The following is a 17689-nucleotide window of genomic DNA, read 5'->3' as shown; positions in this document are numbered from 1 at the left end:
AAATGGGTTTATGCAATTGGCCGATGAGATCACCAATAGAGGTGTGTAGTAGGCACCACAACATGAAAGGGTCTCCGCGCCGCCACTTCTAACGCGCACCAGCCAGCCACCCAATTCGAGTTCCTCATTTAATCCGAAGCCAACCCATTGACGGTCAATTACCTTTGTGTTTTTCGTAATTGCATTCAGGTACAGTTTGCTCTTAACTGGGCAAGCTAAATAAATCAACAGAAGCAGCAATTGTTGTTTCATCTTGTTAAAGTTTAATCTTTTTCTGCAGAGAAGTCCCATTTTCATAACAACGTGTTATGCGCGCGGCTTTTGCATTAACTGCAACTCATTTAAATTTTCTACGTATTTATCAACCCATTCGATTCACTTAATAGTTTTAAGCAATTTTGTATACCTCTCGCAAATATTGTCTTATGCTTGTTTTCCATTACCCCTCATAGTTAATATATAAAATATGGAATTTACACGGTAGTTGATCTTATTATTGCAGTCGGATGCTTTCAAAAATAGTTCCATATTTGCAAACAAACTTTTCTGTCATAACAATATTTTTTGTGCCTTCTAGGTTAAGTTTTAATCATTGTTTTATTTATAAGTATATGGAGGGTAAGTTCTTTCACCCACTCATTAACAAGAAAAAAAATTGAATTATACTTATTCATAAAAGTCGTTTGACGTCGACGGCCGCTGAGCGTTCATCATTTTAAGCGAGCGTTTAAATATCCACTCGGATGCATATTTTTGGCACCAAACCCGTAACCGTAAATGCGACACATCTGAGATGACATCACGGGCGGATTGCGGCTAACTTGCGTACTTTTCGCAACGCGCTTAGCGGTACTTTCGCAGCCACCACCCCAAATGCACATATATACATATTCATATAAAAACAAATAACCCACCGAAAATTGAGCCGGCCGATTGAGTTGGGTGCGCAGTTATTTTGGGAATTGCGCAATTTGGGTTTCAAGTGCAAAAGCTGGCCGCTGAACCCACGACATCAGCAGCAGCAACAACAACAACAACAGAAACACTTCCTGACACCTTGTCGTCAGCTACATGCTTCGAAGGGCTCCGCTCTTTCTTGTTGCTAGGCTTCCGGCATTGCTGATGGCCAGCGGCGCACGTAGGCACCCATTGAACGGCACCTACTGGCACCCTGTGGCGACACCACTCGGTGGCTCGTTGGAAGCCGGTTCACGCTCTATGTGCCATCATAATCGTCATCGTTACCCCGTACGATTGCCATGCCTAACAGGTGTGCACAGCGTGGCTCGCACGCCCAGTTCTGGCCCCAGGTTTAATAAACCGTCGATTTGGGCACATGCTCCGCATTAATTCGGCGAATCGTTGCCGTCGCGCCTGCGCCGCATGCTGAATGAGCCAGGCAACGCGTGCGAGGTTCGCTTCTGACGTAGTTGCCGGTAGCCTATTTGCCTATTTATGCAAGGGGCATTTAACACCAGAAAGCCGGCTGGGTAAGAATGGTCTAGTTTGAGTTAGACTTAGAAAAATATTGTCATGGTTTAGTAAATTAGTTTAATTGAATTTAAATATTTACGTCTTATAAATTGAAAATCAAAACTTGTCTCCAGATCTGAAATGCCTTAGCTCTTCCTTATTCATGCAGTAAAGTAATGTTGTATGTAACCGAAAAAAACAAGGAGACTGATTTAAATAAATATACATATATAAACCGCTAAAGCTGGAAAAATAAAGATTTAGATCGAGATAGGTTGAGTGAGTAAGAGATACTGATTTTTAGATTTGGCACACAATTTGTTAACATAAGCTCGCATAGCAAGTTCCCCGTTTTGGGTTGTACAGGTCTTTCTGGTGTTAAAATGTATTATAAATTTACGTGGTATCTAGCATACAAATCGAATCTTAATTTCTACAATTTGCGACATTGTTAACACAAATTTCCATTGTTTCATTTGGCAACAACTTCCTTCTACAGAAATACAATTGTGATGTAGATATAGAAAAAACTACACGCATTTCAAATCACAATTCCATGGAAATGTTGTTTTACACTTTGTATTTTTTTTTTCAGAATAATGGGTATGTTTTGCACCAACGCCATCCGCATTAAAAGCAATATATTTTGTTTATCTAGCACATTGTTTGCTTTGTTGGTAAATATATTTATATGATATCCTTGCTGCAGCTGCACAGCCGCGTATCCTCCCCCTCACCACTCGGCGTGATAACATTTTATATTTTATAGAGGAAGAAAAAAACTTGTTCTGCTTATAAAAAGAGAGTGGTGCTGAGCTGTCTGGCGTAATTTGAGAAAGTTCATGATCTCAACTGTGCCCATCTGTTGTTGTCGGTCTCCGGCCTGCCAGAAGATGCAGCTCTCCAGTGTAATTGATTCTTCCTGCCGTTTGTCAGGAAGCTGAAAAAAATAAAAAATAACTTGTCAGACAGATCGGAAGCAGAGATAATATTTTTGTTGGTCCGGCCGTCGTGTCCATTGATCAGTGTAATAATCATCCTTTGATCTTGAGTTACTTTTGTTACTTTTGGGCACATCTAAGCTATTGAAGAGCCCAAATACTAAGCTCTTCGGATCTAAAGTTTCCAGAGTTTCACATTAGTGGGTGTTCCAATTCGTTGAATTAACAGAACTGTGCAAAGTTAAAAGTTTCACTTTGATATCGTTTCTTTCCGTACAGCTTCTTTTTTCTTGCACCAAACACTATTTCCAACTACACAGTTGTCTTTGTTAATAACTTGAGTGCCGGCAGCGTAACCTGATATACCATGCTCGTCCCCATCAGAGAGGTGCTTGACCCAACTCTTTTAGTCTGACATTTTATAATTTCTGTTATATAAAAACGAAGGAGTCTTGAAATTGAAACTTCTTGCAACAGTTACCCAATCGGCGCTAAGGATGCTGCTAATCACATCTAACTGACCTTTACCTGCTTTACCTTGCGAACTAATGAACTTCGAGCTTACGTCAGGCAAAATGTTAATGACCGCAATTAGCTGGCGTTGCCACATTGGAAAAACGATAGCTGCACCAAAAGTGAGCTGCTAATTAAATTAACATCGAATTGGAATGACAAAGGGTGCAACTGCCCTTTTAGTTATTCAGTTAAAGAAGAGGAAGCTTGTCCAATTTACACGGATATTGCTTGGCAGGCTAAGTTTGATTATGCCCATAGCTGGTCACACTGCACATACAAGCCGGCACAAATGTTGCGGCTTACCACAAAACGCATTTCCGACATCGAACATGTACCAACTTGTCGTTAAAGGATACACATGTTTGAGTGTTGTATTGTGTTCGACAAGGCTCGATTTTTCTTGCGGTAATCTTTGGAAGCACTACGTGTAAAAGAAATATTAGGTATAAGGTAGTTTAGTTAAATTCTTTCCAAGAGTTTGATAAAATTGGCTTATGTATGAACGTTAAAACGTGTAGAACACTTTTGTCTAAAGATGATATGGTAAACGGAAGGGGGAATCTAAAAGCTGTATATTTTTATCTTTAGAACCAATTGTGATTTTGCAGAGACTGTTTGGGAAATATTAATTCTAGAGATAAAAAATTTAAAATTAATAAGTGGTTTATTATTTACTGGAAATATTCCTTTATATCAATTCTGCAATTATTTCTGCATTTTAAGAGCGTTGTGAAACAAACACAGGAACTACAAATGTAGACGTAACTGTACCCTTGGTATGCGACCAGTGTTAGAAACTTAAACAAAAGACTAAAAACTTTATAAGCTGAAATCAAGGAATGTCAAGTTGAGCCGCATGTACTTGGCAAACAAATTTTTTTTGAAAACTTGGTACATGAATACTGAACAACACTGCAGCAAATAACAACAGCAGCACAATTTGCAACAACAACAACATACCAACAAGTGGCGTTGCCAGAAAACTTACGTCATCTTTGCCGTGCCCCAAACGCAGCAACTAGCGTTGGTATATTTACCGCACGCATGTTGTGTTTACCACCCCACCGAGCCGACCCAAACCCGATGTTAACAGAGTTGCCAGCCTCGGATGCAACTCGAACTTGTGCGCAGGAAGTCAGTTGCGAACCACTAAAAGCTGAGGAAAAAAAATGAAACCAAAACAGTTTCGCAACGAACGCAGCTCGTAGCAGACGCAGCGGGAGGCTCAGGTTGAGGTCCAGGCGCTCAGTGTCCGTGTCCGTGTCCTGAGCCAGTTCTCATACTCGTTCGGCACTCGTTTCTGTTCGCTTCGTGACGTTGCACTCGTCGCAGCGAATCCGTTTTGAAGTTTGAAATCAGTCGCTGCCGACTTGTTGTGTCATTTGCATATTGTCAACATAAGCGGTAGAAACTGTTTTCGCTGCTCGTTTTAGTATCCGATTTTAAAACCATATCTGAATTAATAAAAATTAATTTTGAAAATGCATTAAATTTTAATTGGCTATTTAAGTGCATAATAAACACATGTCGCGAATTGCACGAGTGAAATCTTAAATTTGTATATGCCGCTAATTGGAAACTGAGTGAGTTTGAATTTCAATTATAATTAAATTGTTTTGGCATTTAACCAATTCTTTGATGTCAACTCATTCGTAAATTGCTCTTTATTGAAGTGCGTATCAGCATTTGAATAGTGAAAACTTTTGAATATAATTTGTGGTTGTAAAGCTTTTTTTTTTTTGGTAATTAACGAAAGTCTTGTTGGTCGCTGTGTTAAAAGTCCATTAAAAAAGTTTTCATAAGCACTGACTAGCTTTTTACGGCCATTAATGGCTAGAATTTTTAATTTGTTGGTTTTTTAAAAGTATTTCTAAACAACCTATTTTTTTTTAGCTTTACAAATATATGTTCACCTAATTTGACTTGTGATAAGGTAATAAACCATTTTTAAACAATTTATATACTTATATTAGGACCATGAAAAGTAACTTTTTAACACTTGACAACACTTAGACATGAATCTTCTTCAATAGTTCTTTAAAGTTTTTAAGATGGTTTTAAAGTGGTTTTTCTTTCTGTTTGGCCGATCGGTAAAATAATTTTATATTAAAGATCAAAGCTGAGCACAAATATAATTTAACATTAAAAAATTTTCTCTTTTGAAATCGATTGGAAAAAAATGAATTTGAGTATACAAATAGATGATCTCTTATAAATTTCCCATATGAAATATATTTGCAAGCAAATTAAGGTATCTTTATATTTTTGAAAACGATTTAAAAATGTCTCTTAACGGGTGCAAAGATTTTACAAAAACTGCTTATTTTCATATATTTTTTCTACTTTTTATTCTTTAACTATAGATATTATAAAATTGCATTTAAATTACCTTAAATATTTATAAATTAAATTTTATTGGCCACAAGCCTAAGCAAAAGACAGTCAAATACTTTGAAATATCTTTACAATCAATTTGGGTGTGGCACCGTAAGCTGGAAAATACGGCAAAGTGCACGTAAAGATTTACGAAGTTGGACAAGACGCAGCTTCCTCAGATCCGGATGGCTGCTGATTTGATTAGCACTGCAGTCTGTGAAGGCTAAGATGAGACTGCGAGAAGCCATGAAATTTTAATTTAACTTTTACCAGACAGCACTCATTAGGTGTGCGTGTGTGTGTGTGTCCAAAGCCAAACATTACCATTATATGCTAAGGCATGGAACTGAAACTAAAAATAAAGACAATGCAATTTTATTGCGCAATTTCGCAGCGGCAACGTCTTGCAAAGTGATTTCTGCGGGCAGGCGGGGACGAGTAGCTGGCTATTGGAGTTGGAGGAGAATTCCAGGCTCTGTATAGGCAATGCTGCGCTGCGGTAATTTGCGAATGAGACGTGTTGGTCCCGTTGTTTAATGTTGTCTTTTAGCGCTGTTTTATATTGGTTTGCTTACATTCAATTAGGCGAACGCACGAGCGCGTTCAAGTCCCGCCCAACACCTCATAGTTCCCCTCGAACATTAAAAGCCAATGAAAGGATAACACGAAAAGGGCCACTGCGCTCTATCTTTGTGTATGTGTGCGTGTGTGTGTGTATGTGTGTTTGACTTGTCCATGTTCCTTCCACAATGTGTGTTTAATTGTATATTACGTATACGCTACATTTGACGCATTGTGGGCGTTGCGCACACCCTGCCCTGTGCGCGCCCCTTGTTGTGTTTTGTGGTGTGTATATTTTAATTAGCACATGTGACGTTACACATACCTCCACATATATGCATGTGTGTGTGTCTGTGTATGTGTGAGTGTTGTAAATTGTTGTATGTTTGTTTTACCGTTGTATTTGCTGTTTTCTGCCGCTTTTTATTGCTTTCGAAATTTGTTGAAAATGTTATGTGTATATATATTTTTTTTATGGCCCGCGACTATAATTGCGCCAGTTTAATGAATTGCACTGGCCACATTATAAATGATAAATAGCTATATGCCTGGCCGTGGTGCCAAATGTACGATCAAGCAAATGGAACTTAGAATGTGTTTAATGACTGCAACATTTAATAGGCCAAATGGCCAATAATTAATATGCATTCAGCTAAATATTTCCCCCACTAGTGTATACCATTAGCATAGCATTTATATATGAATGCGTTTGTTAAAGTATCACATGCTATTCAGATACTGACATGTACAGTATTCTATTGTTCACCGGTAAAATCCAGTAAATATCTATAGTCATTAGTTGAGGGAATATTGTTAACTTATTATTATTTCAATTACTATTTCGAATTCATATTCAATTGATTAATATTGATATATTTGACCATTGTGCGCTCTGTTGACACTGTTGAAAGCAAAGGTTGAAATGGTCATGGTGCTTTAAAAAGCACAAATACATTAAACTATCAACATCAGAACCACTCGTCATATCATATCTTATGAGGTGGATATCAGGTGTTTTAGGTAAGCTTTGTCAAAGTCAATGAATATAAGGTAATAGGTTGGTATGCATCACGTGAGCGCCTGGCGATATGAAATGGAAATTAGATATGCGTAGTTTTTATACGAGAAAAACATTAATTAAACAAAATTATGAAATAAATAAATGTTGAATGTGTAAATCATTAATAAAAAAACAGGCAATGTTATGAACATCTGCAAATATAGCTAAGATTTGATGCATTCTACTTTTTAAATTTTAATTAAAAGCTAATATTTAAAAGTTAAGTTATATTTACTTAAATTGATAGTGTTTTTGTTCAGGGCAACACATATTGCCAACTTATCTTAAAGTACATTTGCGAGCTGTTGAAATGCATTGCTGGATTGGCTTTCCCTTAAGACTTCCGGTTCAATAAACTCACAGCATTAATTTGTCAGGAAAATCTACAAAAGGACAACTTTTTGTTGTTTTAAGCCGTACTGGGACCCGTGTCCCTTTGGATTATTTGTTGTCCGTTCGGCACACAAAAATTATGAGTGCTATGCAGAGCGCACTTTTGGTCATTTTTACTTTAGCTCAAGACAGTATTTCAGTTATAAAAGGAGACAAATATAACAGAAACAATATAAATGAAGAAAAGCCAATGGCGACTACCTGTAATGTAAGAAAAAAAAACAGATTTCGAGTGCGCTGCAAGCTTTTACTGCGATTATCACGCTTGCATGGCTTTTCACGCTGTTTGCTTCATATAAGTACTCTATATAATACACTTGGTATTATTTTTGGGACCTTTGAAAGCTAGCTTTCTAGCTCGCTTTGTCTCTTTGAGTCTCTTGAAACTCAGTATCATCATAAAATATTTAACAACCTGAATGCACTCACACATTTATGAAAGTGTAAATATTTAATGATGAATGCTTTGCCGCCCTCTCAAACAGCCAGCAGGACGGTCAGACAGCTGGTAGTATGGCTTTGTTCCGTAAATACTAGACGAGAAATTGGTAAAGTTTGTGGGTGTCTGCCTGCGATTTAATGGCCACAGCGGCCATTTATTGGTACATGTGGCGTATGCGTAATGTGTTGTGTTTCGCTTCAATGCATGGTAAGTGTTTGAGAATTATCAATCGATTGTGTTTTTGGCGATAAGCGGCGCTTTTAACGTAGAAGGAGACTATTTAGTAAGAGATGAAGGTCGGATCTATCAGTTGCAATCAATCAGATTTCCATGTAAACCAAGTTTTAGTGTTCCTCTGCGAACTTGGTGCACGATTATAATTTTTTACTTAATCAAGCGGTTCTGTTTTTTGTTGTAGCGTGGTATTGCGAAAGATTCGATAACACTCTCGATTAAAATTTTCTAAACAATTTGGACAACAGAATCGATATAGTAGATAGTATTATCGAGAGCCGAAACAGTTTATTTCTCAAATATTTATGTGTAAAAATGTGTATCTCGTGCCATTTTATTGATTCGGTGCAAGCACATACCAACTGACCCTCGCATATGAGTACACAACCTTTAGCAACAATAGCAGATTTTAAATTCAGGTCGACACCTGTTATCCTATTGCGGGGCAACCTATGAGGGACAGCTTAGCATGGCCTGAGTCAAAAATACTTGAACTTCTGTACACACATTTTATAATTAATAAATATTATGCGCAGAGCGCTCGCAGCACTCATAATTAAATTCATGATTTATTAAAGTCGACATGGCGTGAAGGAGTTTGCCTAGAGGACAACGTCTCGACTGTTAATCAACTCACGCAGCTGCAAAGCGGGGCAAGTGAGAAGTCGGCAAAAGACAAGCGCAAGTAATGAAAGCCATTAAAAAAGGCGGCGGCTTAACTTGGGAAAATCGATAGGTTGAAGAAAGCGTACGTCAGGGAAAGTCGTGAGAAGTGAAAACTGATAAAATGCAGCACAACACACACACGCAAACAATTTGTGACCTGGACTTGCCGCAGAGTCAGTTATTTTTCATAGTTAGTTCGTACACACACACACACACACACACACACATGCTGGAAATGACTGGAAAAGCGGAGCATGTCAGCCACGCGCTGCTATTATTCATATTACGATGTACAGTCGGGGCTTATTTAGTGCACTTGTCCAAGCACCGCCCCGATATGATGGTAATGGGAATGGAGTGTGTTTGAGGCGTCGTCGCCGATGCCGCTGTTACTTTTGCGGTTGCATGCGGCGCAGTGTCACTCGTCCACTAAGGGAAAATAATTGGCACGCCCAGAGTCAACTGTGCAAGCTGACCATCATATCAATTTCGATTTCACAACACGAAAAGTGGCCAAAGTGGAATGTGCTTTAAATGTTGTATGTTTTCCTTAACTATACAAGTCAAAGAACAGTTATTAGTTATGGATTGCGCAACAAATACTTGGAATAATATTTATTTTTAACACCGCAATTGTTTTTCAGATAATAAACTTTTAATTGAATTAAAAGAATATGTGAAATCTTACAGCCTGCAGATTTACGCAGAAATAAAGGAAAGCAAAGTTTCAATGCTGTCACAGACACAGAAACTTAATTGCAGCTGCGATATATGATACATTTATTTTCTATTTAAACAAAATAATAAGAATCAATGCAAAAAAAGCAATGTAATTTTACAATCAAATTTCTAACAAATAAAGTATAGCATACTGATCTCATTTTGCATAATATTTGAATGTCGCAGGGCTCATATTATTTCTTGTGAATTTTAATCTTGTTTGAGTATTGAACTTGCTGCAGTTTTAATTAAATATTGTTATTACATACCACAACCACAAAGCTCTTCATTTAGCAGGAAGCACCATAAATTATATAACTATGCCTTTACCTATCAATTATCAATAATTTCTAAGAAAATAACTGAGGACGGCTGTAAATGTGTCTCGAATACATTGTTAATTAAATTGATTAAAGAAAAGGGAGTATATCAACCACATGTGTGGTGAATCATGCTTTGAAGAAAACTAATCGTATTAAGCTGGCGTTAAATGTTTAACGATTTAAATACCTAAAGAGACGATTTAATTTGACAGGACAATGCTAAGGCTAATCAATCGCGTCTGACAACACCTGTATCATCATGACCCTGGCACAACGCTGCTTATGCACATTTTTTATTATAAAACACTGTCTCAGCTGGAAGCAAATTGTGTTGGCCCTAGGCGCACCCAATGTTGTTCACAACATCTGACCCTCAGTAAGCGTCTCAGAGTTGACAAGTTGCGCAACGCAGCGCACCGAAAGTGCAAGGCTAAAGTGCATTAAAAATTCATTAGATAAATGCATATATATATACAGGAAGTATGCATACGTAAAATACCGCTCCTTGTGCATAAATATGGTTATCAAGGGACAAACTGCGCTTAGCTAACAACAAAAAAAAAAGGAAAACAAAAAAGTAGAGTGGAAAAGGAAAACAAAACTAAAAAATGTCCAAGGAAACAAGACAAAACATTTGATTTACGCAGCTTGATGCGAGGCGTTGTTTTGTCTGGCGTTGACAACACCCCCATGGTGCGGACAAGGCGCCTCTAATTGGCACCAATTTTGCAGTGCAACATGCCACATGGGCCCCATGGAAAAGGACACCCAGCTCCATGCTGTGCTGATCATCATCAACATGCGCAATGTTTACTGGGCGCTGGTCCGGCATTTTAATGCTGCGCACGTAGCCAAGGCAACCTAATGGAATTAAACAAATTACTTTATGGTCTGGACTGCAGGAAATGTAAATTTCAGCGCGTGAGATTGCGGGTGGAGCAATAGCCACGGCTGAGCTCAGCTGACACTCCTTTCAATGAAGTTCACTGCAGTTGGAAGCTGTTGCCAGCTGATGCCATGTTAAGTTTCCATTTCAATCCAATTGTCCCGCTCACTTGCAGGCACTCCATTGACTCGGCTAATTTCAGTAGCCACTGTATGTCGTACGTGATGGTGTCGTTGTTTTGCATACCGTGCTCGCTTCAAATATTGAGAAATGGGGTATATTCGAAAATTTGGAAACATGGCATGAAATATAAATCCAACCGACACCATAGTGGGGCTCTTGTATACAACAGGGTATATCCCATTCGAGCATTCACGCATATTCGTTTGGTTGTGAGTGAGTTGGTGTGAGTGTGTTTATGTGTGTCTAGGCGAATGTCCTGGCCATCGTTCTTGAACCTAATGCTACAACTGTGCACTGTGTGGCAAATAATACAGTTTCTTCCCTTTTATTTATTTCGTTTTTATTTTTTTTTTGCTGCTCCTCTCACTTTCAAGGTTCAGTGACACTTGCTGGGCGCTCAATTTGATTAAGTGTGGAGCGCTGAGTGGGTAGCGCTCAAGGCGAGCATGTGGCGGGGGAGTAGCGTGTGTTTGAAAGAAGGGGGTGAGGGGCAAGGGTGGCGTCTAAATGCAATTATCTGCAAGTTTGCAGGCGACTCTCATGACGCGTGCTCAATGCCAAGCAAAATAGCATTTGAATGCTTGCTGGTTTATCAGCGCATCGTCTTGTTGTTTTTGCTGTTGTTTATTTGTGTTAAGGTTGCATACCCCATGATAATGGCCAGTGTTCGAATGGCCAACTGTGATTTGCTTTTCGCGCGCGTGTCTGCCACCGTCTGCCACCCTCCCCTGCCGTCATCGTGGCGCTTGTGCTTAAAGTCGTATCTTAAGTTTGCCGTCTGCACCTTTATTCATAGCATACATTTGAGCGAAGGTGAAATGCCCGTTCAAGTGGCGACTTGTTCTTCTTCTTCTTCTTCTTCTCATCTTCTTTTTGGTTGCATAAACTGCCACTAAAACAAAATATGCTACTGTCACATTCAAACCAAATGCCTTTGTCCCTGTGTTAGCGACGAGAAGAACAACCACAACAATTGCGTCGAGGGACAGCACTAAAGTAAGCCCTGAAGGTTTTTTGTGTGTGTTTTGTGTAGGACTAAATGGGTTGGGCATGTGTGTAGTTCAGTGGAGCCCCACTGACAGCATTGCGGACATACTTTGTGGGTGGTAGTTGGTTCTTTCTCCATTTTTTTGTTGTTGCGTTTTTCCTAAGTTGCATTTGTTCACGAACGCATGAGTTGCACGCGTGCAAGTGATGAGAGGACTTTAAAATGAGTTTGTAACTAATAGCTGTAAATGGGTTCAAACTATTTAAAATGTTATCTAGAAACAGTCCAACTTGATATATGTTTATATAAATATACACTTTCAATATGGTTTGGCAACCTAATATGACATTATGACAAGTGTCCCTCCAAAAATGCATCATTATCTTAATTCTTTACTTTGGTAAAGCAGCTTCAAATTTAAAACAAACACTATGAAACTAAATACTTCACCTAATCTCTATTAAAATCCAGTATTGTGTGATTTATATCAACTTTGACTTCATGCATATTAACATAATCTCATATTTAAAATTTGATGTAACATTTTGACAGCTTGTAATTAGGTTACCACCTGGTTATATTCGCTTTGCCGAGGCTTCTAGAGAAATTAAGAGTTAAAATAAATTTAAAAAATATTTAAAATGTCGCCACAGATAGGAAATAATAATATATGTAATATCTTGCTATATTTTCTACAAATTGTTGTTAAAATGTTTTATGCTAGCTTTTAAATTGCTAACATAGCAGCACCAACGTTGTTGTAGGCACTTGACAAACACAAATACTTGACAACAGCAATTACACACAAACACACGCTAGCACACACACAACCTGTGTGCAAACACAAGTGTACAGTTACAACACTCACTTGATGCTTATGAACATGTAGGTATGTATGTATACATGTTTTTGTGTTATTGCCACACATAATTGCTTTAATAAAATACTTGGTATGCCATGTGGGACAAGTGGGCGTGGCAGTTAAAGTGGCCAGTGGCATATAAATCCTGCTGAGCCATGCTGTCAGGTTTGTCAATTGTTATGCATGCAAGGAATAGGCCCCAAATTATGCAACGTAAAATTATGAAGCAAAAATAGGACGAGCCTCCTGCGGCTGGCAGGCGCACTCAGTTGCCCCTTGTTAGGGTCAAATTTGACTCAATTGTTATAGTTGTTATTTTGTTATTTTCCTTTCACGTATTTTGTAAAGCATGTTGTTGTTTTCATAGTTGCTTGCTGTGCCAAATAAGTAAATAAAGTTCCCCAGCAAAGTGGGCGCATTGTGCCCTTAACTCGGTCGACGTTGCAACTCGACGTTGGCGGAAAACAGAAAAATCAGCCAAAAAAAAAAAATAGAGTTGCTGCATGCAAAGAGTTGGGCACTATGATATATTTGGAAAACATGTTACGCAATTAAAAAAAAATTACACAATACGTAAATTATAAATATTCCATGAATCGATATTGATGAAGTTAGTCCTTTAATGAGAAGACTTTTACATAGAGACCGTTGTTTCTATATGCATGTATTATATATATCGTAGTGGCCCACGATGCTACGCAAATAAGCATATTTTATTCTTTTAATAAAATTAGTTTAGTTCTCTATTTTGTTGGTACACAGAGATAAAAATCTAAAATTTCGCTCAGTTCAAGCTGAGCAGTCATAAAAATACGGTAATACCAGTTATAAATGAGAGAAATTTTAAATTATTTTTTTATTATTCTGATTTTCAGCCAAATGTGTTTTCTCTCCATTTTGTTTGATCTCGTCTTGAAATGTTAAGCCTTAGCACTCTAGCTTTAAGAAATTTGAAACTTGAATCAACTTTGATGTTTTTTTTTTTTGATTTATCAGGCTTAACGCATATTCTACTTAAAATGTTTTTTTATTTTTTATTTTATTTTTTAATGAAGCACCAATTATACAAAAATAATCGAGCTATTCGGGCTTAAAACCTTTAGCATTTTCTATGAAATAAAGCTCGAAAAACTTATTTTAACGAACCGTTTTGCCATTATTGGTAGAAAACAGAGTTATTTTAAATAAATATTTGTATTTAAAAGCGTCAGCAAGATACAATTCTATTCTGTTTAAGTAAAGTATATAAAACTTTATCACAATTTTTATAGAATAATTAAGGAGTTATAAAAAGTATCTCAAGAAGAGTATTAAGACTTTCCACGCTCAGAAACATTTTCGGATACCCCTCGTTCCTTGTTGGTTTTGTTTACATTTTTTTGTATGTAAGCTCCGCGAAATTATTTTTGTGCACTCGTTCAAATTGGTTGAATTGTTGATTGTTCTCTGCTTTTTGTTTTGGTTTCAGTAAATTAATAATTTGAATGGACTTTGTGTGTGAAATGTTTAAAAACACGGAAAACTAAGGATACAAAAATAAAAAATAAAAAAAAATCATAATCAAATTTTGTGGTATTTACTTTTTATTTATTGCCCAGAAGCGCTTAAGCACGTGGCTGAATGTTTTGCTTCTTCGTGTGGGTGCTGCGTGACAGCATTGTTATGCTTGTCCCTCTGCCCGGGGCTCCTTGGTGGTTGACTAAAACAAAAGAATAGCCGGTGACCTTTACAAATATACTAACACAAAGCGTGAGCGGCTGGCCAGTTAACAAAAGTGGGTAGGCCCGAATGGGCTTTATAGGGCCTTAAACTCATGATCTAGATATTATTAAAGTTCAGATTTGGCTTTTATCAGTTATTCTCAGTTTAATATCATCATACGGAATCATATTTCTTTTAAACATATTTCCATATACCTTATTTCTCTTTTCAAAGACATCATATATATATATTATATTATATATATATATATATATTTGACATATTAATCTTGGAAACATCGATATTCGATAAACCAGCAAAAGTTATAATGTAATACTGCAAAATATGGCTGTTCCCAGAGATATTTCTTATTTGAAAATGTATTTTTGTTTTTTATACTGGTATTACTCCATAACTAAAAACTTGTAAAAATTGTTTCGTTTATTTAAATGTAAGAATTGTAAATGTAAATTTTGCGAAACATACTAATTTTATTATTATTATATATATACTTATATTTTCTTTTTATTATTATATTGTGATTGTCATTATATTAAAATTATATTTTATTTTTAACACAAGTTTTGGCATCTGTGCACTTCTCTTTTTAGTGGACTGCAATCCACATTTTCACATTCACAGTTTCACATTTCCTTCTTATTTTTAGTTTCTTTAAGCAACACAACATCTGCTTAAAAATGGTTACGCCTTACATTTAAATGTCAACGGCAATGTTTGTAGACTGATTTAAAACCGTTTGAGTATGATTTCTACAAACTTACACTTTAATCTTTTAGCTTGGCCCTGCCAGTTTCTATAGTTGTAAGACGGCAATCAAAATTCATGCATATAAACAACAATAAAATTTTATTACTTATTATTTTTCTTTCATGTTAAGTTGGCCTGAGCGCAAATGTTACTGAAAAATATACATTTTGTAGTATTCGCTGTGGAGTTGTATGCTACGGGCACTTGATATGCAAATTGTTGCCTGTCATGAAAATATGCACATTAATTTTCAGGGCTTTTTATTTGTGGAATCTTTCCTCTTTCTACAGTACGTTAGCAAAACGTGTTTTACTCGACTCACGTGTAAAACGTTGAAGGAGACACGCGCCAGGGAAAATTGAAAATATAAATATGGCAAAAGGTGAGGCTAAACTCGCATCTGCGCTGGGCCAAAGCGCGACAGTTTCAATGGGGCGTTTGCGTGTGCATGTGTGAATGGGGCGTGGTATTGCCGCTAGTTAGAGGGACTGCATAATCATATGTAAACGTTTGTATGGTAAAATAAACAATGTAAAGCTACCAACTGTCAGCCGCAGTGACTGTTGTTGGAGCCACGTGTTTGTATTGCGCTGACGGCAATACGTTTGCGTATCCTGTAATCAGCTTTGGCCGCAGCCTTGCCACTAGGCATTGACAGACATGTCAAGAGTGCGTATGAGTGCTATAATTTACGTTTAGAGTGAAAAATATACAAATGTAATGTGTTATGAGTAAGCACAGCATCTGTCTCTAACAGCCGCCAGTTAGACAAACACCTCACTTAACGCTTATATGAATGACGGCTCAACGCTCACGGTTGTACGACAGCAATTCAGTATAATAAACATGTTAGACAGCATCATATTTTTAGCTTCACCTCATCGAATCGCAGAGCTAAAGCCTAACGCCTGTCCAGACAGCCCTAGCAGCAAGATTAACACGTCTAAGACGTAGCTGAGGTAATCGAAACCAAGAAACCTTAAGAAATCGTCTGAAAGATGCAACAACATCTTACTGGAAGCTTAATTGGCTGAACTGTCGCAAAGCACTTTCCGTTCGGATAAAAATAGTTGGTATGTTGTTTATGGGACTAACAGAACATAGTTGGAAGTTCAATTGAAAAGTATCACTGTAGCTTGAATATGCGTCGTTCTAACACATTAATTGTATTAAATGTTAATATGGTTAAAAAGATTGAGTTTCAATATCTTGACGCTGTTGAATTAATTTTCATTTAAATATTTGAGTTTGCGCTGTCTTATATAAGGCTGCAAACTAAAAAAAAAAAAATAATGCAAACCTTACATAAGGTTCGCTGCATAAAACTTAACCTACATATCCGACACATAAATTTATTTTGTGTATTTGTAATAAAATAATTAATTTATTTTTTAAGTTTTTCAAATTATAGATCTATCAAATATGTTTAGATAAACACAAAAGTTCGGCCCCTAGTTTGGGTCTCCCCTGAAAGCTTTATACTCTTAACCATTTTTCGTTCGATTTATGCTGCGGATCGGATATAGATTGGGTAACTGGTTCTAATTTATTATTCGGGTCGTGGTATGAAACTGATATGCAACCTTTTTTTACGCGTTCGACTTTTTATTTTTATTTGTACTGACATACATCTCAGTTATGTTTGCATACTTTGAATTGGGTGAACTATTTATACTAGTCTTGTTTTTGCTTCATTAAAATATATTTACAGTTAACATAAATTAAAAATTGTATATATAATTTGTAGCATTTTTGAATCCACCCCGGCGCTTTTTATACGTTTTTTATGTGTTTAAACGCAACATGTGTCGTTCATCACTCATCGCGCACTTCCTAGCTGTTATAGCTGGCCACATCATCTCATATCATGACCCTTGTCAGTTCTATGCGTCCCGATGAGGTATTAAAACATGACCCCTCAGTTAAATATCTGCCACATGCGCTGTCATTTTTCAGTGGCACGTGTTGCTTGCTAACTACATTTATGTGCCCCTCATTCTCGCTTCCCTAACTCCTTCTCTCGGTCATTCTCTCATTCGCTTCCTCCCTGCTCGACAACTGCTTGCCCCGAGATAAATGTTCGTAACGACATCCCATTTTCCACTAAATTAACAAAAAAAGTTTTCTGATATGCGCATTTGCTATCAAGTGGCTGGTAAACAGTTTTCCCTAGAATATGCTGTTGTGTTGCTGTTGCTTCTTTTTATATCAAATTATAAAAAATGGCATAAAAGCTGCCTGCAAAAAGCCAGATGCCGTTGCTTCTGTGGCACAATCTCACAGGAACACTTCGAAAAATGTTCTGTGGCTGAGCTGAAACAGGAAAGTGCAACATGGCGTATGAGTGACATATAAAACTTTAATGCATACTTTTATGCGAAACATTTTTTGGTTTGGTTTTCACACAACGCTTGCTTCGGGCGGGGTGAATCTGTGCGCAGTCAAAGGGTGCACGCCGCATGTCATGCTCATAAATTACGCAAGTATCACACCCTGTCATTGAGGGAATGTTGTAAACAGAGCCATAAACTGGCATTTTCCGGGCCTGGCATTCTCTCTCTCTAGCTCTGTGTGTGTGTTCTTTCATCTTGGCTTA

At 37.3% G+C, this 17689-nt stretch overlaps 1 protein-coding gene and 2 long non-coding RNA genes across 4 annotated transcripts in view; 2 read left to right on the top strand and 1 right to left on the bottom strand.

Moving 5' to 3' along the window:
• The first annotated feature begins 481 nt into the window (after nt 1-481).
• On the top strand, nt 482-2323 carry LOC116650614 (uncharacterized). Its single transcript, XR_011416093.1, has 3 exons — nt 482-618; nt 680-2150; nt 2243-2323. It is a non-coding gene; the product is annotated as an uncharacterized lncRNA (long non-coding RNA).
• The window catches only part of LOC138910903 (uncharacterized), a 45414-nt gene continuing 30009 nt past the window's right edge, over nt 2285-17689 (bottom strand). Inside the window, exons 1-3 of one of the 2 annotated variants that reach the window (XR_011416095.1) lie at nt 5320-5528; nt 3919-4384; nt 2285-2413 (exon numbers count right to left, since the gene is read on the bottom strand). This is a non-coding gene — a long non-coding RNA (uncharacterized lncRNA). Of the gene's footprint in view, nt 2414-3918; nt 4385-5319; nt 5529-17689 lie in introns of those variants that run through there. The other variant, XR_011416094.1, reaches the window with a different exon arrangement.
• LOC6630015 (uncharacterized) overlaps nt 4378-17689 on the top strand; it is a 50189-nt gene continuing 36877 nt past the window's right edge. Inside the window, exon 1 of the mRNA XM_002053372.4 lies at nt 4378-4513. The gene's annotated coding sequence lies outside the window, so the exon portion shown is untranslated. The remainder of the gene's footprint in view (nt 4514-17689) is intronic.

The sequence above is a fragment of the Drosophila virilis genome, chromosome 2, assembly GCF_030788295.1.
Source record: "Drosophila virilis strain 15010-1051.87 chromosome 2, Dvir_AGI_RSII-ME, whole genome shotgun sequence".
In the NCBI taxonomy this organism is placed as follows: domain Eukaryota; kingdom Metazoa; phylum Arthropoda; class Insecta; order Diptera; family Drosophilidae; genus Drosophila; species Drosophila virilis.
This window is presented reverse-complemented; position numbering and strand designations above follow the sequence as displayed.